Raw genomic sequence first — 26,882 nt, 5'->3', positions numbered from 1 at the left:
AGCTAGAATAATATTATATTCTCTCGAGATCATACCCTTAGTTTCATTTTCCATCAAAATCCCTTGCAATACGGCATGGTCAGTCAACTGGAGATGAGTATATCTAGATTGTAGCTGTAGAGCATGCCGTAGCTGCAAGTATCTAAAGAAATGTGTTCGTGGGATATTAAACTCTGCCTGGATTTCCATAAAGGACTTGAGTGTCTGGCCATTGTACAGTTGTGATAGAAATCGTATCCCGGCTATTTCCCAGGATCTAAAACCCTTCAGTTTATATATTTCTCTATAGTTGGTGCTTCTCCAAATTGGAGTGCTGGCTAAGAAACCTTTTATACCTAGTAATCGTTTAAGGTAGGACCATAACCTTTTAAGCAAGATTATGGACGGGAGTTTTCTGTCCAAGTGTGGGTATCCGGCTTCTAAATTGGTCAGCACTGTGGTATCATCTGGTGATGAGCGGAGAAGGCCATGTATCGATTTGAAGCTTTCAGTAAAGCACATTAACCACATCCAGCCTTGTGGTACCTTTTTATTCCGTAAGAATGCTGCTCTGAAGAGAGTGAGTTCTACTGGTGTCCCCTGGCTGTCGGGCCTGTAGAAGGTGCCCAGTGTCTGAAACCCTGTGAGTGAAGGGGATGAAGCATAGCCAGGGGGGTGGACTGGGGATCGGTCTCGGCCCTCCACTGACACATCAGGGAGAGTTGTCAGGGAAAGTCCTGTATTGCCCAGAAGGTCAGTGTTACATTGAGGGTCAGCTCAGCTGCTCAGCTGCTTGGGCCATGTGTGAGGTAGCCCATCACCCATCAACTTGCTATATAATCTAACATCATTTTAATATATTATTCTCTGGTGAGGCAATTAATTCTGGGACCAAAAAGTAAAAATATCTCCAGCCAAAATGAGTGATGGAGGCAGGTTCATTGTACAATTAGACTTGCCATTGTTTAAAGCCACTTCTGTGCTTTGAGATCCTCCATTCCGTCTGTCAGACATTTGGTGCTGTATTAAACTGTAATGAATGTTGTACCACAGAATTGTAGGTAAATCAAACTGTAATATGCGTGGCACGTTTTTAGTTTAATTCAAAGTGAGTTATCCTGAAACCTGATTGGTTGCAATGTGTTTACACGTCACTGTTGTTTGCGTTGGCAGTTTGGGTGAACATGCCAGTCTATAGTAATAATGTATTCTATAATTATGTGTGTATGTATGTATTATCATTGATTTTTTTTTTTTTTTCCCAGGCTTATCGCAGCTGCAGCAGGCAAACTGCACCGTTTAGCACAGTCTGGAACTGAGCAATATGTGGAACAGCACATCCGTAGAGCTTGTGAAGGCATCAATAGTTAGTATCTACTTTCTTTAGCTTATCCATCTCATTTCAGAGGTCAACACACAATAGGATCAATTTACAAAACGAACACACCAGTAGATAGATATATATATATAATGTGACAAGTTTAGTTCAAAGTGGCAGATGCACTGTGAGACATGTCAGTCCGAACAGGTTTTTTTTTTTTTTAAAGGTTTGGCAGCCCACTTTTGATAAAGGCAATGCAGAGTTCATAAACATAGATTTCCTATGCAGGGGTCTTCTCCAACAAACAATGAAAAATGCTAGCCCACCTGGCTACACTTCAGCATCTCTCTCTCTCTCTCATGTTGGGAGACATTTGCCGATACAAAAAATACCGACATTCTGCCCGTTTGGCCGCCTTCTGTTGGGGGAGCAACCCAGCTCAGTGGGGGAGATCGCTGGTTTAACCTCGCATGGTTATTACAGCGGCTCCAACCGGAGATATCAGGCTTTTTTTTTTTTTTTTGTGCAACCACGAGGTTGCACAAAAAAAGCGTGTACACGGCTTTAGGTTACATAAAGTAAATCAAGCTGAAGTGTTCCTTATTGGTTCATGTTAACTGCTAACATTAATAATAGGAATTCACAGTAAAAATTCTACAAGATCTTGGTGTGTGGATGATTTGTAAAACATGGCGTGTTGTCTTTCAGGCCCACATACACTACTTATTTGTGAAGACTTTCAGCTCTGCTGTGAGCTCCTTGTCCACTCAACCTCAAATAAAAACTGTTCTCCAGCGCCTCTGTGACCTGTATGCTTTGCATGGAATATTCACAAGTTCCGGGGACTTTCTGCAACATGACTACTTGTCAGAGAAACAGCTGGACCTGGCCACTACAGCCTACCTTGGCCTCCTAGCAGACCTCCGGTGAGTGTAAAAGTTAAGATCTTAGCTGCTGCTGATTGCAATCCAAAGTAACTATACTAATTCCCTATTTATAGTGGAGAGCATATTCTACCGCTATCTGCTGTACACTGCAGTGTTGCTCTGTAATGCGGACTGCAATTTACAAGTAGCTAGCAAAAGTGGGCTTTTTCAATAAAAGCGCTGATTACAGATATACTTGCATCAGTGGCAGTAGGTGAGTTCGGTAATGCATGCCAGGACAGTACAGGAGTGCGCTTTGAGGCATTAGCGAAGAGTACGTTGGTGCACAGTTTTGCATACTTGCTGTGGATGTGTTGAAAGTGCAGCCATTGCTTCAGAAACTTTTTCCTGCACAAGTTTCGGCTGAAATCTTGTAGCTCTCAGCCACTATAGGGTAGCCGAATGTCACAAGACAGAAGCAGAATAAAGTGAAGGTTCTGGAGTGGCCATCTCAGTCTCCTGACCTCAATATCATTGAGCCACTCTGGGGAGATCTCAAACGTGCAGTTCATGCAAGACAGCCCAAGAATTTACAGGAACTGGAGGCTTTTTGTCAAGAGGAATGGGAAGATTTACCATCTGAGACGATAAAGAGCCTCATCCACAAATGGCTTCAAGCTGTCATTGATGTTAAAGGGGGCAATACATGGTATTAAGAACTGGGGTATGTAAACTTTTGATCAGGATCATTTGAGTAGTGTCTGTTGCCATTATGATTTTAAAAGAGTAAACACAGTTGAGTGATAATAAATGGCTTTAGCCACACACTAACCATGATTGAAAAAAGTTTTTGTGTTATATTCTCTGAAAAATGGCCAAGAAATCATTAATTCTGCCAGAGTAAACTTATGAGCACAACTGTACATAGGTAAGTTGCCCTCAAGTATAGCTTTGTGTTGGGAAATCTACTACAGGACCAGATTTCCAAAAATGATTTGCAACAACGATAGAACTCATCTCATTATGGGTGCTACGAAGTGAGGCTCTGTGTGTAATGGTCAGGACTGCCTTGTAGCAGTTGCTAAAAGTATAGTCTGGAACCTTGAACCTTCCTGCATTTAGAAAGTGGGCTGTGACCAGCTCCAGAGTGCAAGAGACAGGAGGTCAGATGCATGATGACAGTAGGCAAGGTGGTTTAGTCTGGGTGGCAAAACAAACATTTCTAGTGGAGAAAGGTTTGGCAATTGTCAGATGAATGCACTTTAGAACAAAGCAATGCTGTTTTTACATGGCTGTAGTAATGTTATCCATGGGTTCAAAAACACAATGGGTAATAAGTGTCACCTTTCAGCTGAGGACTGGATCCTTGAAATGTAGGCAGATTGTGTAATGTTATAGAACAGTTGGTACCTACAGTGTCTCACATAAGTGAGTACACCCCTCACGTTTTTGTAAATATTTTATTATATCTTTTCATGTGACAACACTGAAGAAATGACACTTTGCTACAATGTAAAGTATTGAGTGTACAGCTTGTATAACAGTGTCAATTTTTTGTCCCCTCAAAATAACTCAACACACAGCCATTAATGACTAAACCGCTGGCAACAAAAGTGAGTACACCCCTAAGTGAAAATGTCCAAATTGGGCCCAGCTATCCATTTTCCCTCCCCGGTGTCATGTGACTTGTTAATGTTACAAGGTCTCGGGTTTGAATTAGGAGCAGGGGTGTTAAATTTGGTGTTATCGCTCTTTCATACTGGTCATTGGAAGTTCAACATGGCACCTCATGGCAAAGAACTCTCGGGATCTGGAAAAAAAAGAATTGTTGCTCTACATAAAGATGGCCCAGGCTATAAGAAGATTGCCAAGACCCTGAAACTGAGCTGCAGCACGGTGGCCAAGACCATACAGCGGTTTAACAGGACAGGTTCACTCAGAACAGGCCTCGCCATGGCCGACTAAAGAAGTTGAGTGCACGTGCTCAGTGTCATATCCAGAGGTTGTCTTTGGGAAATAGTCTTAGGAGTGCTGCCAGCATTGCTGCAGAGGTTGAAGGGTGGGGGGTCAGCCTGTCAGTGCTCAAAGCATACGCCGCACACTGCATAAAATTGATCTGCATGGCTGTCATCCCAGAAGGAAGCCTCTTCTAAAGATGATGCACAAGAAAGCCCGCAAGCAGTTTGCTGAAGACAAGCAGATTAAGGATATGTCCTGTGGTCTGATGAGACCAAGATAAAATTATTTGATTCAGATGGTGTCAAGCATGTGTGGTGGCATACAAAGACAAGTGTGTCTTGCCTACAGTCAAGCATGGTGGTGGGAGTGTCATGGTCTGGGGCTGCATGAGTGCTGTCGGCACTGGAGAGCTACAGTTCATTGAGGGAACCATGAATGTCAACATGTACTGTGACATACTGAAGCAGAGCATGATCCCCTCCCTTTGGAGACTGGGCCACAGGGCAGTATTCCAACAGAACAACCCCAAACACACCTCCAAGATGGCCACTGCCCTGCTAAAGAAGCTGAGGATAAAGGTGATGGACTGGCCAAGCATGTCTACAGAACTAAACCCTATTGAGCATCTGTGGGGCATCCTCAAACGGAAGGTGGAGGAGCGCAAGGTCTCTAACATCCATCAGCTCCGTGATGTCGTCATGGAGGAGTGGAAGAGGACTCCAGTGGCAACCTGTGAAGTTCTGGTGAACTCCATGGCCAAGAGGTATAAGGCAGTGCTGGAAAATAATGGTAGCCACACAATATTGACAATTTGGGCCTAATTTTGGACATTTTCACTTAGGGGTTACTCACTTTTGTGGCCAGTGGTTTAGACATTAATGGCTGTGTGAGTTATTTTGAAGGGACAGCAAATTTACACTGTTATACAAGCTGTACTTTACATTGTAGCAAAGCATTTCTTCAGTGTTGTCACATGAAAAGATATAATAAAATATTTCCAAAAATGTGAGGTGTGTACTCACTTTTGGGAGATACTCTATACACTCAAAAACGAAGGTAATGCAAATCGACAATTTTTTTTTTTTTTATGCCTGATCACCTGTTAGGTGTTACCAAATAACCAAATTAAGCATATACAAAAACAGGATGCTGCCACACACCTGCGGGTAAAGCCCCCCGGTGGGGGTAACAAAGCAGTTAAGAAAAGGCAAATGAGGCTTCTACTGTATGGCTAAAAACCCGTGTTTATTGGATTTTTGTAGCAAAAAAAAGAGTAATGCCGCGTACACACGAGCGGACTTTACGGCAGACTTTGCCTGCCGGACGGGATTTCGTCGGACAATTCGATCGTGTGTGGGCTCCAGCGGACTTTGTTTTCTCAAAAGTTGGACGGACTTAGATTTGAAACATGTTTCAAATCTATCCGACAGACTCGAGTCCGGTCGAAAAGTCCGCTCGTCTGTATGCTAGTTCGACGGGCAAAAAGCCACGCTAGGGCAGCTATTGGCTAATGACTATGAACTTCCTTATTTTAGTCTGGTCGTACGTCATCACGTACGAATTTGACGGACTTTGGTTGATTGTAGGCAAGTCCGTTCATTCAGAAAGTCCGTCGTAAAGTCCGTCAAAGTCCGCCGGGCAAAGTCTGCCGTAAAGTCCGCTCGTGTGTACGCGGCATAAGACCAATGTCAAAATTACTCTACATGGAGATGCGCAGTATATCAAAAACACACAAAAAATAAAACTACAATGTCGTAGAGCTGCACGATTCTGGATAAAATGAGAATTGCAATATTTTTACTTAGAATAAAGATCACGATTATGAGAAACTTTTTTTATTTTGAAGATTTACAACCCCTGAACAGTAAGTTATCAAACAAGATGGCAAAAAAAAATAAGACAGATTACTCTTTGCTTCAATCAAATTTAAAGAAATGAAATGAAAAATAATGTGATGTGTAAAGAAATAAAAACATTACCATTTAAGTTATATTAGGGTTTTTTTTTTTTTTTTTTTTTTTTTTTTTTTACTCCATTCACACTGGGGCCACCCCTGTGTTAGCGATAAAGCGCTGCTTGTTTTAGCGGCGCTTTACCACTGTTTAAGCGGTGATTTTCGGCAGCTAGCAGGGAAAGAAGAGGTTAAAAATGTACGTGTTGCGCTTCTGAAATGCTTTTCAGACGCTTTGGAAGCGCTGCCCATTCATTTCAATGGGCAGGGCTCCCAAACCACCCCAAAGATGCTGCTTGAAGGTCTTTTTCTAATGTCCCACAAGCGCACCACCCCAGTGTGAAAGCACTCGGGCTCTCACACTCGGGCAGCATGGGAGGCAGTTTTCAGGTGCTATTTCTAGCAGTAAAATGCCTTAAAACTGCCTCAGTGTGAAAGGGGTCTTAGAGATGCCTACCGCAACTTTTTTGTTTACTTCAGCTGTCCACAATGGTACAAAGTTATTTTATCAATGAAAAACTTTTTTTTTTCATTTTGCACTTTTTTTAATTTGAAACGTGTAAATATATGGTAAAGGTGTAAAAATATTAATGAAAAAAGCAAACAAAGAAAAGTTTTAATAGTTTATAAAATAGAAGTAAAAAAAAAATCAGCAGGAAAATAATTAGAGAAGGAGAATAGTGAGTTAATAAGGCTGATTAGAGTAAATTAAGGGTTAATAAGATGTTAACCAGAAGAACAATTTCATAAAGATGAAAAAAAGTGTTTTTTTTTTACTTGACAAGGTTGCTTTAAACTGACTTCATTTGCAGACCAAAGTTAATCCCTTTGATCTGTAAATGAATAAACAGAAGGACAATGGTTTATTTTTCACTGTCTATTTCAGCGCAGAGAAATGTTGTTGCTAAACATTGCTGGCTGTTTTTTTTTTTTTTTTTAATTTTTTTGACAGCTGTGAGCAGGGAATGGCGCTGTACTTTCTACGTGAATCGTGGAGATGCTGGATTAGGATTGGAGGGGGGGGGTGCAAATCGAGATCATGATCTTTTAACGATTAATCATGCAGCTCTACAATGTTGCTATTGAAACGTCCAGATGTCGATTTATTATGTATGGTGAACAGTTCAGTTCCGCATGGAAAAGCCAAGCCACCGCATATCATTGTTTCATAGGCTAAAATATATATAGCACACATAGGCCCCAGGGCTCCACACTACTCTCCCTGCAACCTCTAGTGTACTGTGATCACATGATGTGAATGATTGTGGAGCTACATGTACCATGGGGGGGGGGGGGGGGGGGTCATACATAATCCCTTATTGGCCATGCAAGTAATGGCAAATATAGGCATCAGTATGGCCGATGCAGGGGGGAGTGAGCCGATCTTGCCATACCATATAGATCCACCAGAGGTACTGCTGATCGTATTGTCGGGCAGAGGAAATCAGGTTCTCAATCAGCTCTAGCTCCCACTCCAAATCTACACAGACCATATACTGGAAGTTTCAATGGGGGGGGGGGGGGGCCTGCAAATTAATTTGTCTTAAAGTGGTTGTAAACCCTGGGGGAAAAAAAATAAATAACCCTGTAAGACAAAGGCATAATGAGCTAGTATGCATCGCATACTAGCTCATTATGAAATACTCACCTTAGAACGAAGCCCTCCGGCGGCACCTGCACACCACTGAGATGGCTGACATCTTCCCCGGAGTTTCTTCTGGGTTCGCGGGTTCCAGAGCTGTGAGTGGTGCGCGGGAGCCGCCTTTTACGGCACGGGCTCTGAAGGTCCCGCTAGTAAGCCGAACCTTCAGAGCACATGCGCCGATTATATCATCAGCTGCATGCACTTTGAATATCTCCTAAACAAATTTAGGAGATATTCACAGTACCTACAGGTAAGACTTATTATAGGCTTACCTGTAGGTACAAGTAAAAAATAAGACTTTACTTCCACTTTAAAATGGCATTGGGAGCTTTTCTTTTAAAAGTTGAAACTGTTGCATTTCTGTTCATTGTGTGCTACAGAATTCAGTGATATTAGATCTATTAACTTAACTGGGAATCACAAATATAATTCACACTGCTTTATCTGTATGACTTAAGGGAGTAGACTTCATAAATTAATAACCTATACCAGGGCTCAAAATTTCAAGTCCTGAGCTACTAGCCAGGCCTTAAGGGTTACTCGCCACCAGTTGCCCCGCCCAACCCCTACCCTGCCCTGCCCCTAATTCTGCCCCTAAACACGTCCTCATAAATAATCTCATGAAATTACACTTAAATGTTTTATGCAGAATTAAGTTACAAAAATAAATATTAACAATAACTTTATCAGTGCAGCCTCACCAGTGCCCATCAGTGCAGTCTCACCTGTGCACTCTCCTCTTTCTCAATTCTCTCTTCCTCTGGGCGATCGCAGGGAGATGGCTCCCATTTAACTCCGCATGCCGGTGGTGCTTGGTGGTGCTTGCGCCCCCCCCGACTCCGAGGCAGCCAACGCTCGCCCTCAGTCATTTTCCACTCGCCAAATGCGAGCAGTCGAGTGAAAATTTTGAGGGCTGACCTATACAATACCTGGCAACCATTGTACATGAGGGTATGATCGGTCAAATTAGGATTTAGGATTAGGAAATCTTGGTATGAGAGATTAAAGTTGGAGAACAAAGCTTAGAGGAGCTCCAGGCTAGCCCGCAGCTACAAATACTGTACATTCTTATATTAGGGCACTTGCCCAGTAATATGGCAGCATCCTTAATTGGCTATTGGGTGCGGGCGTCGCCATTTTGACTAAAGGAAACCAGCAGTGAAGCCTTGTGGCTTCACAGCTGGATACCTACTGCGCATGCGCAAAGCACGCTTCGCTTTGTGAATGGGCTGGCTGAGTGGGAAGGAGGGGGCAAGTGGTCAGTAGGTACTTCTTGTTGACACTGCCCCTCCTTCCCATTATGTACAGTAGTGTGATTTTACAATGGTGGGATTTGTTTTCCAGGAAAGATGCTGTTTTGTTGGTTGACGCTTTCGACTACACAGATCAACAGCTAATATCTGCTATTGGGACCTATGATGGGAATGTGTATCAGAATCTGTTGGACTGGGCTCAGAGAAATCCTGACAACAATAAGGTAGGTACAAAGGAGGTCAGTAGTAAATGTGTCAGTTATGAAGACTCTTTTAAAAAAAAAAAAAAAAAAAAGGCTGTGGCTGCAAAACTGGCCTCCAGTACTCTAGGCTCAATCTATTGCTGGTCCTAGATTGCAGTTACATTGTTCACAGCAATTTCTGTGAACTACCCAACACCTCCCTCCTTATGGTAACAGATAAAAGGGCAGATGTTCTGCAGTCCTGCCCTCGGGTAAAATTGCTACACCTGTGTTTGTCTCTATGATGGATTGTGACAGTTTAGGCTGAGCCATGCTTTTTGCTTGGCTATGTCATTGAAGAATTACGGTGCAAGGCTGGGACTTAATGGTCAATTACAACATAAAAACAGAAATGGGGCCTTAACCCAGATCCTGGGAATCTGCTTCGATATTTAAAGACCGATTTGTCCGTTTTGGACGGGGTACCTCCGCAACTTAGACTATCCATAAAAACAAGCACTAGGGGGAACCAGACCCCAAAATGAGAGTTGCACAAGGAGAACCAACCACGACCAGGCTGTTTTTTATGATACGGCACTGCGCTGCTTTAACTGAAAATTGCGAGGTTGTGCGACACTGTACCCAAATAAAATTGATTTTTTTTTTCCCCCACAAATAGAGCTTTCTTTTGGTGGTATTTGATCACCTCTTTTGGTTTTTATTTTTTGCGCTATAAACAAAAAAGACTGGCCATTTTGAATAAAAAACAATATTTTATACTTTCCGCTATAAAACATTCTCATTAAAAAAAAAAATTACAAAAATCGAATTCCTTCATCAGTTTAGGCCACAATGTATTCTGCTACATAATTTTGGTAAAAAAAATCCCAATAAGTGTATATTGATTGGTTTGTGCAAAAGTTATAGCATCCAAAAACTATGGGAGATATTTAGGGACTTTTATTTATTTTTTTTGTTTTTACTAGTAATGGCAGTGATCAGCTTTTTTTTTTTTTTTTTTTTTTTTTTTGCGGGACTGCGACATTGCATTGGACACTAAGTGACACTTTTCAGGGACCAGTGACACCAATACAGTGATATCGGTGCTAAAAAAAAAAAAAAAAATGTACTGATCACTGTATAAATGACACTGGCAGGGAAGGGGTTAACACCAGGGGCGATCAAAGGGTTAAGTGTGTGCCTGGGAGGTGCTTTCTAACAGTGTGGGGGACTGTTACACTGGAGGAAAAGAGATCAAGCTTAGCTGAAACACAAAGATCTCTCCTTTGCTCCCTGACAGATCAGCGGTTTGCCTTGTTGGCACACCACTGAGCCGCCTCTCCACAGAACGATCGGTGGGTCGCCGCGGCCATCGCAGCCACCGGACCCGCTGATTGGCTCGCGCTGTGTCCAATCACAGCGGAAACGGCGCTCCGGCCGCCCGCATGCACGAAATCATCTACAGGTATGTGATTTTGCACAGCCGATCCACCCTGCCGCAGTATATGTACGCGGGGCGGTCCGGAAGCAGTTAATCTAGAAAACAATGCTTTATTGAAAACAAACAAATATCAAAAACTACAGTACAAAATGGCCAACACCTCCAAACACCAGCAATATAAAATTATTTAAAAAGACATTGTCACACACTCGCAACAGACACAGGGCCCCACACACTCACATTCATGCCTACTGCAGATACTCCTTAGACACTTCCTTATATCAGGCTAAAAGACTAGGCAGGGGGTCTAGGGTCCCGTACAATGACATGCCTAACATGAGGCTGTTGTGTAATGGGGACAGCCCTGACTCCACAGCCTGCCTGGGATTTCCCTAATGTCCTTGGAAGTAGCCCCGATAACCTTTTTTTAGGAAGACATGATTGGAATAGGGCAACACACCTGGCAAATGGCCTATCTTCAGGCTGTGTAATTTAAGAGAACATGTAGCACGGGAAGCCGGATATGGTGGAATCGCGCACACACAAAAATTAGCAGTCTCATAACATCCTTAGATTGTGAGCATAGATTATTCTGCCGTTGGATACAAGTATGAAAATAGTATGTGTACGTCAGTCCACAGCCAGTCAGTATAACATTACTAATGAGGTAGTTCCTCCAGTAGATCCAAGCATATGAGTATGTTATGAAATACATGGAAAAAATATTAAAAATTCTCCAGTTTAGCATTGACTGACTAGTAACAAGGGTACAGCTCCAGACCGCCTTCTTAATCCTGGCTTAACCTGCCACTTTGTCCTGAACACACCAGCCACTTACACCAAAGTTCACATTATGGTAACATGAGTTTGCACCAAGCTTAGGCTCAAAATGTATAGACAACATGAATTGCTTTTTTTTGCGAGGGATTACATGAAGAAACTAGGCTACCCAGAGGCTCTCCCCACTCCGCGGCACTTGAACATTTCATCTGTATATTACTCTATTCACATGCTGATAGGGTGTGAATTTAATAAGCCTTGATGGCTGTGGCATAAGAAGGAGAGTTCCAGTCTGGCTGCTAACTGTGTGGTTCATGCCGTGCAGTGTGTATGCTCTCCTGCTTGCCTCAGCGTGTGGCCTGATAGGTCTGCAGGGACAACGGATCAAACCTCGCCAGTCCGATGGAACGGCACAGGCGTCTGCTGCACTGCCTACATTGTGTTTTGCATACGCCCACGTATGCTTCATCAGGATTGAGAAGTCTGGAGCTGTACCCTTGTTACTAGTCAGTTATTGCTAAACTGAGTCCAGGGATTTGAAATCTCCGCTCTTCTCTGTGCAGCGCTTCCGGAATGGACTAAACTGACTGATTGGTCAGCACCTGCACAGTGGTTCTCTCTGATCTGTAAAAAAATGTTAAATTTCCGGACCAGCTGTGTCTGCACTGACCGCTCCGCATCACTGGGGTAAGTACATTGTGGACGGGGGGGTGTAAAAGGGTGTGTGGTGGTCACCTTTTAATTTTTTTCTGCAAGTGAACCATCTCCATATGAGCTTTAAAATCATATGGAGATGACAAAAAGTCTGAGTGTACAATCTCTCCAATGCAAATTTACATAAATTTGCCAAATCTTTTCAATTTGTATCAAGCCAGATGGGATTGTTTAATTGCATATTGATAGCTCCAAAGGGGATTGTACAGTGTATAGTCATCATTCGATTAACCAACAACTAAGTATGAGTGCCTAAATAAACAAGACGGGCAGTGTTTTAGGCCTGTTTGACAGGGGCTTCGGCTTATAAGAGCAGTGTGAACAGGAAGATTTCTGAAGGTGGAGGAGCGCAAGGTCTCTAACATCCACCAGCTCTGTGATGTCATCATGGAGGAGTGGAAGGACTCCAGTGGCAACCTGTGAAGCTCTGGTGAACTCCATGCCCAAGAGGGTTAAGGCAGTGATGGAAAATAATGGTGGCCATACAAAATATTGACACTTTGGGCCCAATTTGGACATTTTCACTTAGGGGTGTACTCACTTTTGTTGCCAGCGGTTTAGACATTAATGGCTGTGTGTTGAGTTATTTTGAGGGGACAGCAAATTTACACTGTTATACAAGCTGTACACTCACTACTTTACATTGTAGCAAAGTGTCATTTCTTCAGTGTTGTCACATGAAAAGATATAATAAAACATTTAAACAATGTGAGGGGTGTACTTACTTTTGTGAGATACTGTATGTGAAAAGTGCCAGAAAATGCCTGGTCTTCATGTGGTTAAAATTTTGAATTTCACTGCTTGATTTTTCACAGGTGAGCCCAGTGTTTGAGAAATACCTGAAGCCATATTTACAAAGCAACCAATCCAAATTATGAACACCGACTTCTGGAGGACCCTGATCCAAAGACCCGGGATTCACCTAGTATATACTGTGCCTTTTTTTACATACCGATTGGTCAGTCTCTGGAAACCACAAGTGCCTGAAAGTGAACCTAAAGAAATAGCTGAGAAAAAAAAAAAAAAAATCTAATGTTCATGTATGTGCAGTACCTACTATGACTTGGTAAGGGCTTGATAAATTACATTTGAAATAAAGATAATTTTCTTTTTTTGCTACAATAAATCCATTTGTATTTTCATTTTGAATAGAGTAGGGAAAGGTTAGAAACTTTTTTTGTTTTTTTTTTTGTATCCAGTTAGGGGGATCTTCACTTCCTGTCCCACTAATGCAACAGAGTAAAATATCTCTGCAAAGTGATGGGTGTTCCCTTTTTTTAACCTCCTGCTGACGGCTCACACTAAATATACTGCGAGGGGGCGGCAGTTGCTTGCTTCTGGGTTTGGGATGAGCATGCGTGCACCCCCCTGCTGATCTGTGCTGTGATTGGACGCAGCAGATTTCAGCCAATGATTTTTGCTGACACTTATTTCCCGGCTGTGTCCAATCACACAGAGTTCTGTGTTTACAAACACTGAGAAATCTGTGTGCAGGGAGAACAAACAGCCAGATTATAAGTAAAAGCAGCACACATTACACTTAGGCACACAGGTATCCCCTTGATTGCCCCTAGATGTTAACCCCTTCCCAGCCAGTGTCATTGGTACAGTGTCAGTGTACAGTATTATCACTCATCGCTGTATTAGTGTCACTAGTGACTGTCAGGGTTTGTTAGTGCCAGATTGCCTGCCACCCTATCACAGTTCCACCATAAGTCGCTAATCGCCACCATTACAATATAGTGTCTATAGCTTCATAAAGTCCAAAATAGTAGTACAGTGCTGAATCGCAAAAAATGCCCTGGTCATGAAGGGGGTAAAACTTTCCAGAGGTCAAGTGTGTAATCTGAAGGCAGGCACCAACCCACATGCATAGATGTGAACATACTCTATTTTCTCATTCTTAAAAGACAGACCCTTTTTTTCATAATGAGAAAATTTAAGCTGTCTCACACCTATACATTATGGTAATGTGTATAGTAAAATGTGCATTATTTTGTGCGTTATGGCAAAATGTTTGGTGCATTGGGGTGCCATTAGTTTTAAATGGGACCACAACACACCTTAAACACCCCAATGCACATGGGTTGCAGCACACACATTCTGGTGGGGTCCATTTAAAAAAAAAAAAAATTAAAAATAATTAGAAAAATGCCCCCTGGCTCAAGTTCAACTCTTCGCCCCATCCCCCCCCCCCCCCCATGTTCCCTATATTCTTTTCATTATTATACAATTTTCAGATTTTACAGTTGGTACCCTCACAATATCTTCCCAACAGCACTTTAATGACCTTTGGTCTATTTTATATGTAATGTACTGTGCAAACATTCGTTTGTTGCAGTGCCATTTATTTTTAAGTAGTCATAAGCCCCTGAAATGAAAAATTAATGTAGCTTATCCTTCTATAGTGTGTGCTTTCCTCAACCCAAAGCACCTGGTGTGATTTCTGTCCATTATTTAATTCCTCTATCTGCATGAAACATTTCTGTCTGTGGCGACACTAGACAATCTGGGGAGACGGCCCACCCCCACTTCAGCGCAGTTGATTGACAGCCTTTAGCTATGCATGTTTCTCTGAGACTGTGTAGAGGGGGGTGTCCTTTCCCTCCACTCAGGTCTCATATTACACTCGGCTCCCTGCTCTATGTTGCGCAATACGTGACATCAAATCTCTGCCCCTTGCACATGGAAGCTCACAAATGCTGTGAAAGTTCTGTACTTTGAGGGGCTGTAGAGATGGCTGCAAATAAACAGGGACAACTTATGTAGGAGTATTTGTTTCATCTTTGTATTTCATCTGAGACCAGTTAGTTTGCTGGGTATATGTAAGGGTTTACAACCATTTGAAACGACAACCCAATGCACTAAAGCAACGCACCTGTGTTGGGACCTCCTGGAAAAAAAAGGACATATGAGGTGTGTTGGTACCTCTGAAATATGTGGTCCTTAAAGAATAACTGCACTTTTGTTGAGAAAAAAAAAACATCCCCTCTGGGTGATCTATGTACATTGCCTCATCAGTGCCACCTCATCCGTACCCATCAGGGAAGCCGAAAAATTACCCGCTGGCAAAATTTTATAGCAAGATATGAAAAATGTTTGGTTTCTTTTCTAAATTTTTCGGCCTTTTTTGTTTAGCAAAAAATAAAAAGCCAGTGGTGATTAAATACCACAAAAGGAAAACTTTGTGTGGAAAAAAATGATACAAATTTCATTTGGGTACAGTGTTGCATGACCACACAACTGGCATTCAAAGTGTGACTGCTGAAAATTGGCCTGGGCAGGAAGGGGGTATACGTGCCCAGTAAGCAAGTGGTCAACAAACTTTGTTGCAGTTTCCTACCTTTTTCTGCTTCGCTGATGGGTACGGATGAGGTGGCACTGATGAGGCAATGTACATAGATCACCCAGAGGGGGATGGGTTTTTTTTTTCTCAACAAAAGTGCAGTTACACTTTAAGGACCACATATTTCAGAGTTACCAACACACCTCAAATGTCCTTTTTTTTCAGGAGGTCCCAACACAGGTACGTTGCTTTAGTGCATTGGGCTGTCATTTCAAATGGTTGTAAACCCTTACATATACCCAGCAAAGTAACTGGCCTCAGATGAAATACGAAGATGAAACAAATACTCCTACATAAGTTGTCCCTGTTTATTTGTAGCCATCTCTACAGCCCCTTAAAGTACAGAATTTTCACAGCATTTGTGAACTTCCATGTGCAAGGGGATGAGATTTGATGTCACGTATTGCGCAACATAGAGCAGGGAGCTGAGTGTAATCTGAGACCTGAGTAGAGGGAAAAAATGGATTGCTTGGTTCTCAGTACACCATGAGCAGAGAGCTGGTGGCTGTCAGTCGCTGGCTCTATGCTCTGCTTCCTCCTCTGCCCCACTCTCACTGGAGTGCTGAGCTGTGGAGAGCCAGGAGCGGCCAGCTCAGCCTCTCAGTGGCTCACTGAGAGGCTGGGCCGTGTGGCGGTCCAGGCATTCAAGTGGGTCACTATCTTTCCCCAGCTTTATTGACGTCAGCTTATAGCGGGCTTCAGCCTGCTGTCTGCTGAAAACGAGTCACAGGAGTACAGAATGTGCACCCCTGTGATCCACAGGCAAAGTACAGCCAAACGAGCTTTGGCTGTACTTCTCCTTTAAGGCCCCTTTTACACAGGTTAGATCAGTTTTTTCTCAGTAGGGGATTTGACTGCTAATCCCCTGCTGAGTGGGCGCCTGACAGGTCAGTGTCTGCTCTGCTAAAGCAGAGCGGACACTAACACAACCCACTCTGCTGTTTTGGCAGTCTAATGTAAATGGACCAGCTGTTCGTTTTAAACCAGACTGCCCTCCGATCCGGCCAGAGGGAGGGATAACGGATCCTTTGCCATTTTGGTTTTGGTAGATTGGAGGTAGGTGGGTGTAAACGGGCACAAGTCCATTTACACCTGCCGCTCCATAGAGGAGAATGGAGGGTCCGATTGCGTCCGCCTGAAAAACACAGGACGACACGATCGGACAGCTCATGTGAAAGGGGCCCATTTGAACAAGCTGAAGTTAGAAGCCGATTGGCTACCATGCACAGCTGCACCAGATTCTGAGTTCTCCAGTTTCAGTAAATATCCCCTAATGTGTGCTTCCAATAACTACCAATAATAAAAAACAGCGCATTGGCTCACAGGGAGTTCCTTGGGATTCTGTTATCACAACGTATTACTCTAAATAGCGAAATCGAATATTGGTCCATTTGCATCCAAGGCCTGGTTGGTGGTTAGGAATGTTTTAAAATGTGGTTCCTATTTAAAGAGATTGGATGGGGCCCATGTGTCATAAAGGTATCACCATGGATGAGGCCTATTTGTCATCATAAAAGGGTCCCCATGGCTGAATGCAATGCACAATGCAGACCACAGTAATTTGTAAAAAAAACATTTCCCAAATCTAACCATATATGCATCGTATCTTTTGTATAGATGCTAAAAACATATGAAGAAACAAGAAAATAAATATACAGAATTCATGTCATATACAGAGGATATAATTCTACCCATAAAATGTTTACGTTTTTAAATAAGTTAATACAACAGTGATAAGATGACAGCATGGCATATGATACACAAATATCCAATGCAAGCTATAGGTCACTAACCTAAGCAAATCTTAACACATCCTGGAAAGTTGAAGAAGAGGGGAAGAATCTGGTGAACTTGGCAAAGGAGAAGCTTATTTGGTCATGAAAAGTTCTTCATTCCTATTTGGGAAGACTTGTATAAAATATAAAGGGAAATTGCAGGAAAAATAGCAATCTTCAACTTGATCAAGACTCTTTCTGCATTCCAACAAGGAAGGGTCTCTTAAACAACCATGTGTTCCTTTTTACACCGTTTGGAGTGCTGGGTGGGATGAAGTCCGACTAACAACCTGTTACTGTTCTTGGAGAATTAATATATTCTATAGTCGCAGCACAATACCAGGTTCTACCAGCAGATGGTGCTGCAGAGCAAATCTTTATTTGCAGTTCCCTGTTCAAATAAAGCAAGATTTGGGGTTGTGCCTTGTTTCAGCTACACTGAAAATAAACAGGATATCCCCGGTGTGCAGCTGTCAGAACTTTTTCTTTAACTCTATCTATTGGGGACAGCCAGTTACACAACAGGAAGAGACGAGTTCTGGTGGGTGCACAATAGAGACTTGTACCTGTTTTTGAGATAGTTTGGCTGGAAACATGAGGTGTGCAGTTTTAGGGAAAAAAATATTTACAGAAAAGTGCTAATGTGCAATGGCTTTCTGCAGTCATAAGTTTGCCTTGAATAGACTATGCTCCATATTGAATAAGGGATAGTTAAATGGCCCTGTGGTGAGAAAAAGATAGGCCTTATCCCATATTGCTGAAGCCCCAAAATGTTTGTTGAAGATTTGACTTGTCAGGAAGGTGAGGACTTGCCTCTTGTTATCCTAACGGGTACTTGGGAAAGGTGGAAAGATGGCACTAAACCTTAGGGTCATCCTACTAGCATTGCGATCCAATAGTGTTATGATGGTATTACAAGGCCGCGCTCTGTTCTCCTCTGGGTTTAAAACAAAAACTTTATTGTTCAAGTTCCAGCATAAACACCGCTACTCTAACTCACTTTTACTGACATGTTTCACCCCTTTCCGTCATCGTTTTGCTCTAGAATTAAGCTCCACTAGGGGGAGTAGAGCTCAACTGTAGAGCAAGATGATGAAAGAAAGCAGGTGAAATGCATCAATAAGGAGTAGGTTGGATGGTCAGTGTTCATGCTGAAACTTGAACAATAAAGTTGTTTTTAGAACAAAGGGGAATGGAGTGTAGCAACGCGAGTCTGGAGGAGGGGTGACAGATCCTGGAAGCACCTGCACCTATGACTGGATGGAGGGGCTGGAATAGGATAAAAACTGTAAAAGAACTAGTATTGTTGGTAAAGTATGTTTAGTTACCGGGCTGGTAGATTCTACATCCCAGAAGATCCCCGTAATTTCCTTGGTTTTTAAATTAAAGCAGCATATTTAAGATTGAAACACAGCACCACAAATTATTATTCTAGAAATAATTCTATTCCACGATAGGGTCAGATAGAAGATTAAAAAGGGGGATTTATTGTGATTTAGGGATCTTAGGGAAGCAAGAAAGGAAGGAAACACGGGTACAGTGTGGAAATGTAGAACTTTTAAAGGGCAATTGGCTAACAATTTTATCTAAAAAGTTAAACGAAATCTGCTTGATGTAAATATTCTTATCCCAGAGAGCAGCCCATCTCTGGGATAATTTTCAACCACCCCTCAAAATAACATTTATATAAATAAAGTTATTTTACTTACCTAAACCCACAGTGACTTAATGATCCAGCCCCAAGTTGTCTCCTCTTCTGTTTACTTTCTGCATGGGTTCTTCTTTGGGTGTCCACGTCACTACCTGTGTGTCGTGGACACTTCCTGTTAGATGTCCAGCAGCGGTTTCTCTCAGGATCCAGGAGAGGTCTGATGTCAGCGGAAGGGAGTTGAGGGGACTGGTGGTCACAGGCACCATCAAAGGGCTGGATTAGTGCCCTCCCCAAAATCTGGAAATTAAGGGAGTTGGACTTAGGTGAGTTTAGCTGGCTTCACAATGTAAGGAAACAAAAAGCATGGTAGGAGAAGCACAAAATTATCCACGAATGTAGCTTTAATTACACTTAGCTAATATGAATTTCCTGGAGTGGATAATAGATCTATATTGATTAAGCCCCTTTTACATGGGGTGGACTCAGTTTTCATAGAGGGGGATCTGTCCACTGATCTCCCACTCAGCAGAGTGGAGCGGGTGGAAAAAACACTGTACTTTTTCTTTAAACCGCCCCACAGATCAATTAGAGAGCAGAAGCACCATTCGATGCTTAGAGGATAGTGTTGCATTGGTAGATGTCATGATGTTGGCATATGTTCAACCGGATTCTGTGATTTGCTAGAAGTTACTGCACGTTAGCACTCTGTCAGTAAACAAGCCCTGGGAATCAATATGCGAACCATTGGTTTCCAGTCCTTTGTTCACTGTAGCATACCAAGATAAAATATTTACAGAATAGATCATCAAATCTACTAACCGACCAAACTAAAGACTGGCCATGGTTCTTCAGCAATTTGAGATTAGACGTCCAACTTTCCTGTAGTTTTCTTTAAGCTTCACTCTAAAAGACACACACAAGCCATATGTACATCGGCATTCAATATGAATAGAATAGAGCAATGTTGCAAGGGTTTGGAAGCCTACGTAAAAGCATGGAGAATGTTACTGAATGGGTGACCTCCTCCATTTTCAGGCACATACATGCGTACTGGATTACAGGTCTAAGGAGTCAAAATTAGCAGTTCTATTCAGTCATAGTTGCTATCAATAAATACAGTGGGTGCCCAAAACAGCACTTTGTTTAGTAGAGAACAGGAATTCCGATTAATGCCTACAATAAAGGCAATGGTCCAAACTCCGTCAGTCATCTGTCTTTCTTGCTAGTTGGCAAAAAGTCCAGTTATGATCCACCGTGTTCTCGTTGGCCCGTTCGCTCATATTGTGGACCCGGGTATTCCAGATTGTAAAGCCTTGCTTAGTAATGTATTCCATCGGATGGATTCTGAGGGATCTTACCGGCTGCTGATTGAATTCCAAAGTAACTATACTAATTCCCTATTTATAGTGGAGAGCATATTCTACCGCTATCTGCTGTACACTGCAGTGTTGCTCTGCACCGCGGCCTGTATTAACTAACAAAAGTTAGCTTGTTCAAAAAAAGGGTCAGAAACAGAAATACATGCTGGTGCAGTGGCAGCAAATGAGTGCGGTAATACGTGCCAGGACATTACAGAAGTGTTCTTTGGGGAATAGTACATTGGTGCACAGTTTTGCATACTTCCTATGGACATGTTGAAAGTGCAGCCATTGTTTTAGAAACTTTCTCCTGCACAAGTTCTGGCTGCTATAGGGCCGAAAGTCACAAGAACCACTTTGTACTCTGCGTTAGCCCAGGAGTGTGAGGGAGGATGGAGCTAGCTGTCCTTCCCACTTCCTGTGTCTCTCTTTTACAATATTTATAGGATTCATAAACTTCAGGCCGTCTCTTACCCCCCTCCCCGTCACTGGGAGAAAGTTAACTAGCTTTCGGGTCCCATGCCAAGTGGCTGCCCTGCTGCATACTTTAACACAGAAGGTTGCTTGCTCAGCACAGGCGCCATTGAGAGGCTTTGCATTTATAACTTGATATTGAATGCAAAGCATTCTCTGATTTGCTGAGGTGGAGATCATGACAATGCCACTCCACCTTGTCCAATCAGAGAACGCTTTGCATTTACTTGGTACACAAAGCACTCTCTAAATAGCACCAATGGCAAGTGGATGATCTCCTGTGTTAGCAAAGCACTAGAAACCAAGTGGAGATTACTGTAGTAGCAGTGACTACTACAGTGATTTCTAGCTTCCTGGGTGATCGCCCAGTAGTGGTGGTGCGTCCATAAGGGCGCAGGAGCGCCACCCCCCCCCCCCCCCCCCTCCTGTCACTCTCTTATCACCATAGATAGATTCATGCAATGCATGAATCCATCTATCTATGGTCACTGCTGACACCCCCTATTCAGGTGTCCGGCCCCTTTTCGGTCACTGGGCAACTGAATTACAGCAGCGGGGGTGTTTTTTGGAAGCACCTGATTAGAGCCGTAGGCTCTAATAGGCGTCCAAAAAAGTGAGAAGCGGTCGCAGCGCTGTGTGTTCCTTGTCACTCAGCTCAATGTTAGCAAAGCCGAAGGAATTTGCTTTGCTAAATTGACCCGCCTCTCAGCCAATCAGGTTGCCGGGTCTGTTAACAGTCGCCTGATTGGCTGAAACGCCAGGCGCTGTGATTGGACGCCTATCAGGTGTCCAATCATAGGAGAGGTTGGGAGGAGATGGGGACGGGAGAAGACACATGGAGGGGAGAAGACGCATGGAAGACACCGCTCGCCGTCACCTGCTACCCCACAGAGACAGGGTAAGTGCCGGGTAGATGGCGAGCGGGTGGGATCACAGTGGCAGCATTGGGAGCATTTGATGGCACAGTGGCAGCATTGGAAGGCACAGTGGCAGCACTGAATTGCACAGTGGCAGCATTGGATGGCACAGTGTGAGCATTTGATGGCACAGTGGCAGCATTGGGAGCATTTGATGGCACAGGGGCAGCATTTTATGGCACAGTGGCAGAGTTTGATGGGCACAGTGGCTGCAATTGATGGCACAGTGGCAGCATTTGATGGCACAGTTACAGTGGCTGCAATTGATGGCATAGTGGCAGTATTTGAGGGCACAGTGGCAGTATTTGAGGGCACAGTGGCGGTATTTGATGGCACAGTGGCGGTATTTGATGGCACAGTGGCTGCGTTTGATGGCACAGTGAGGCTGCAATTGATGTTTTTTTTTTTAGAATTTTTCAATTTATTTGCGCCCCCCCATAAATCTTGAGCACCAGCTGCCACTGTCGCCCAGGTATGGTATATACATATACAGTGCATCCACAAAGTATTTACAGCACTTCACTTTTTCCACAATTTATTATGTTACAGCCTTTTTCCAAAATGAATAAATTCATTATTTTCTTCAAAATTCTTTAATGAGAACGTGAAAGAAGTTTTTCTTAAATCTTTGCACATTTATTAAAAATAAAAAACAACTATCACTGCAGTATAAATAAAATCAATTGTGCTCGCGCTAAAAATGTGAATTGAAAAAAAATATGAATATATATAAACTGAGTATAAAATATAAACTAATTGTGCAAAAATGTTAAACCATAATTAGTATGCTAATAAAAACATACATGTAAAAAAATTTATATATATATATATATAATGTGCAATCCTTATATATAAAATTCACAAAGTGCATCCACATAAAAGTGCAATCCTTATATAAAATGCTGAAAGTGCATCATGCATGAATATAGACCTAATTAATAAGTGCAAATCCTGTGACAATCAAGTGTCCAAACAAAATACGATCAGTAGATTCAAACTGAAACAAAGAAGTGCAAGAAAACAGTGTCCATGAATGAAGTGTTCATCAAGCTTCTCCTGAAAAGTGTCCAAATCACAACAAGCTGGATGTGCTCTCCCGTGATCCCCCACTTGTGCTTGCGCTCACCTCTATTCGTGTGACACGGTAGTTAAACAGTGTCAAAACACGCATTGGGGCCACTCCTGGGCTCACTCAGGATGCAATGATGTATGTCCAATCCTCACAGGTAAAACATCATTCATAAAAGAGAAAAAGAAAGCTCCATGGTGTAATATAGTAAGGGATTTATTTAAAGTAAAAGAAGTTCCTCCAGGAGGGTACTCACAGTATGCAGGTGCTACAGTGCACCAAACTATACAGGTGTATTTCGTTTAGCAGCGGCTCGTATGGCGTGCGGTGTGGTGTATATTCCTCTCCTTCCCTGCTGACAGCTCCGTCCTACCCCTCTCCGACGCGTATCCCCCAGAGAAAGGCACGTGATCCCTGTGCCGAATACGCGTCGGGGAGGGGTAGGACGGAGCTGTCAGCAGGGAAGGAGAGGAATATACACCGCACGCCATACGAGCCGCTGCTAAACGAAATACACCTGTATAGTTTGGTGCACTGTAGCACCTGCATACTGTAAGTACCCTCCTGGAGGAACTTCTTTTACTTTAAATAAATCCCTTACTATATTACTTGTCATTATGGGATATTGTTTATAGAATTTTTAGGAAAATCATGAATTTAATCCATTATGGAATAAGGCTGTAGCATAACAAAATGTGGAAAAAGTGAAGCGCTGAGAATACTTTCTGGATGCACTGTACACATGTGTTCCACTGAAGAAGAAGAATAATAATAATAACATTAAGTTAGAGTACCAGTGGGATTGTTACTCCGTTCACTTTTTGGATTTGGTAATATTTAGACGCAATGATAGCTTGGCTACTAAGGTTTACTTTAAGCCAACAGACAGGAATAGCTATCTGTCTAAAAACAATGGACACCATCCTACATGGCTGCACAACATTCCATGCGGTCAAATTTTGCTCATTAAGAGGGAACTGTACGTTTTGACCAAGATTTTTTAGAACAGTCTGAAGTCCTCAAAAACTTAAATTTATCCAAAAAGATAGATATAGAGAAACTAGAATAGCTCAGGAGATTCAAAAAATATTAGCACTACCTAGAGAGCAGTGTTTTGTGGATAAAGAGAGGGCAGATGATTTTAGATACTAAACCGTGGATTTGAAATTGAAGCCATATTTCAAAAACACTGGCATGTGTTACAGATGGATAGGACCTTAAAATCTGTGCTACTTAGGACACCCTCCTTTATTTATAATAGAGTCCCTAATTTTGGTTAGCAAGTGGTGAATTCTTGGCTGTCACTTGGAAACCTGAAGTTTCAGCTCCCTCCATAAATTTTCTATAGAATTAAGGTCTGGACACTGACTAGGCCACTCCATGACCTTAATGTGCTTCTTCTTGAGCCACCCCTTTGCTGCCTTGGCAGTATGTTTTGGGAAGAAGGTTCTCATCCAAGATTTTACAATACATCGCCCCGTCTATTGGCCCCTCAATGTGGCAAAGTCAGCCTGTACCTTTAGCAGAGAAACAGCCACAAAGCATAATGTTTCCATCTCTATGCCTGACTGTAGGGATGGTGTTCTTGGGTTCATAGTCAGCATTTTTCTTCCTCCAAACACGGTGATTCGAGTTAATGCCAAAGAGCTTAGTTTTGGTCTCTTCTTACCACAGTACTTTCTCCCAATCCTTCTCTGAATCATTTAGATGTTCATTGGCATGACTGTACATGTGCCTTCTTGAGGAGGGGGACTGGCCGTGTTGGGGGGAAGAAAAATGCTGACTATGACCCAAAGAACCGTTCCCTAAAGTTAAGCATGATGGTGGAAACATTTTGCTTAGGGCTAACAGTACAAGACCAACTCTGCCGCATTGAGGGGCCAATGTATGGGGCCATGTTTTGTAAAATCTTTGGATTAGAACCTTCTTCCCTCAGCCAGAATACTGAAGATGGGTCGTGGATGGATCTTCCAGCATGACAATGACCCAAAACATACCAACAAGGGAACAAAGGAGTGGCTCAAGAGAAGGTACATAAGGTCATGGAGTTGCCTAGCCAGTCTCCAGACCTTAATCCTATAGAAAATTTATGGAGAGAGCTGAAACTTTGAGTTTCCAAGCGACCGCCAAGAAACCTTAACCTGATTTAGAACAGTGTATCACAGTGTATCAGATTACTATAGACGGATTCACGCTAAAGACCCGACCATTCTCCAATTTTGGGGTGTGGAAAGGGTGTCTCCTACCTGGAGGGGTTCAAACTGGGATAGGGACTTCTCCAGGTGTGAGACTAAATTGATTTATTTATTATAATCTTTATCTCTGGAAGGGTTAAACATCGAATTAATGAATAATTGTTTTATCAGCAACTACTAATATTTTAGGTATATTTTATTAGTAAAATTGTACTGAATAGATATGTAATTTCTGGTTGGTCTTACATAGTCCTATAGATGGTTTAATAGACCTCCATTATTGGGTGAATTTTTCATTATTTTAGGTTTCATTTATTTTTGCATTGTATTGATGCATCTGAATGTCAATTTTATTTGTAATGTGAATCGGTAAACAAATAATGTATGTAGTCCCCCTCCTAATCACCGCAACACAGTGATCGAACAAATGTTTAGGTTAGGTTTATGCCGCTGTAGTTAAACTAACGGGCAGTCATTTATGCCATTTAATGAATTATTATGTCTAATACAATTCACTAACCTCTTCTTATTGGAATGTTATGCGAATTAGATAATTATTTGACTGATCTGTATTGAGTTAGAATGGATCTTATTGAATTTGCCACTTACGATGTTAACCACTTCAATACAGGGCACTTATACCCCTTCCCGCCCAGACCAATTTTCAGCTTTCAGCACTCTCACACTTTGATTAGCAATTGCTCAGTCATGCTACGCTGTACCCAAACAACATTTTTATCATTTTTTTTTCACACAAATAGAGCACTCTTTTGGTGGTATTTAATCACCTCTGGGCTTTTTATTTTTTGCGATATAAGCAAAAAAAAGAGCGAAAATTTTGAAAAACAAACACTTGTATTTGCAAATCTTAAACAAAAAAAAAGTAATTTTTCTTCATAATTTGGGCCAAAATTTATACTGCTACATATATCTTTGGTAAAATTAGCCCAAATTAGTGTATATTAGCCTGTGTGAAAGTTATAGAGTCTACACTACAAGCTATGGTGCTAATCATTGAAAATTGATCACACCTGATGCACTGACGGCATATCTCATTTCTTGAGACACTAATGACGCGTACACACAATCTGAAAATCATACGTAAATTGTCATCCGAGGAAGAATCGTACGATTTTTGGATTGTGTGTACACTACTTTCGACAGCCGTTTCCGACCGTCAGAATGAGAAATTTTATGGGAATGTATGTTCCCATTATGTATGGGAACATAATGAACAATTTTACCCGTCAGTGAACAAATGCGCATGATCGGAAGCTGCTAATGACCCCGGAAGAATATGAAATAAACAATAAGGAATCACATGCATGAATAGAATATGTCCCGAAAGATCTTGCCACGAAAGATCCAGTATGATTACAGACACAGAGCACATGTGTCGTGAGCTCCGCCCCCCTGTTCCCCGTGATCACTCACCGCCGTCTGCAACATCAGGCTTGCTGCACGGCGACATTAGCAGCAAGGAAGAGACAGAGAAGACCCGGCCTGGCAAAAAAGTAGTGAAAAGAAGAATCCTGCCAAAATGAACAGAGGAGAAATGGTGGACTTTGTGAAGTTGTTAGAAAGATATGACTATGATGGCAAGTTAAAGTGATTGAAAGCATTGTGTTTTTTTTTTTTTTTTTAAATCACAATCATATCCTACTTACCTCCACTGTGCAGCTCGCTTTGCACAGAGTGGCCCCGATCCTCGATTTCAGGGGTTCCCCGACGGCTCTTGCAGCTCCTCCCCACATCAGATAACCCCCTAGGAGAAGCGCTCTCCTGGGGGGGTTACCTTACGGGTGCGCTTCCGAGTCCAGCATTTGCGTCCATAGACACAAATGCCAGACTTGGCCCCGCCCCCCGGCGCCCGCGTCATTGGATTTGATTGGCAGCAGCAGCAGCCAATGGCTGCGCTGCTATCAATCTATCCAATCAAGTGCCGAGAACCCCAGGCAGAAGGACAGCCCGTCCTCACCATTGGAAATTCCAGGGCTCAGGTAAAT

General features: G+C 42.5%; 1 pseudogene; it reads left to right on the top strand.

Moving 5' to 3' along the window:
* LOC141103009 (peroxisomal acyl-coenzyme A oxidase 2-like) overlaps positions 1-13,084 on the top strand; it is a 105,848-nt pseudogene extending 92,764 nt beyond the window's left edge.
* Positions 13,085-26,882: the final 13,798 nt, after the last annotated feature.

Source organism: Aquarana catesbeiana, linkage group LG07 (assembly GCF_042186555.1).
Source record: "Aquarana catesbeiana isolate 2022-GZ linkage group LG07, ASM4218655v1, whole genome shotgun sequence".
Classification (NCBI taxonomy): Eukaryota; Metazoa; Chordata; class Amphibia; order Anura; family Ranidae; genus Aquarana; species Aquarana catesbeiana.
The sequence above is the reverse complement of the archived record's forward strand: the minus strand, read 5'-3'. Positions and strand labels throughout refer to the sequence as shown.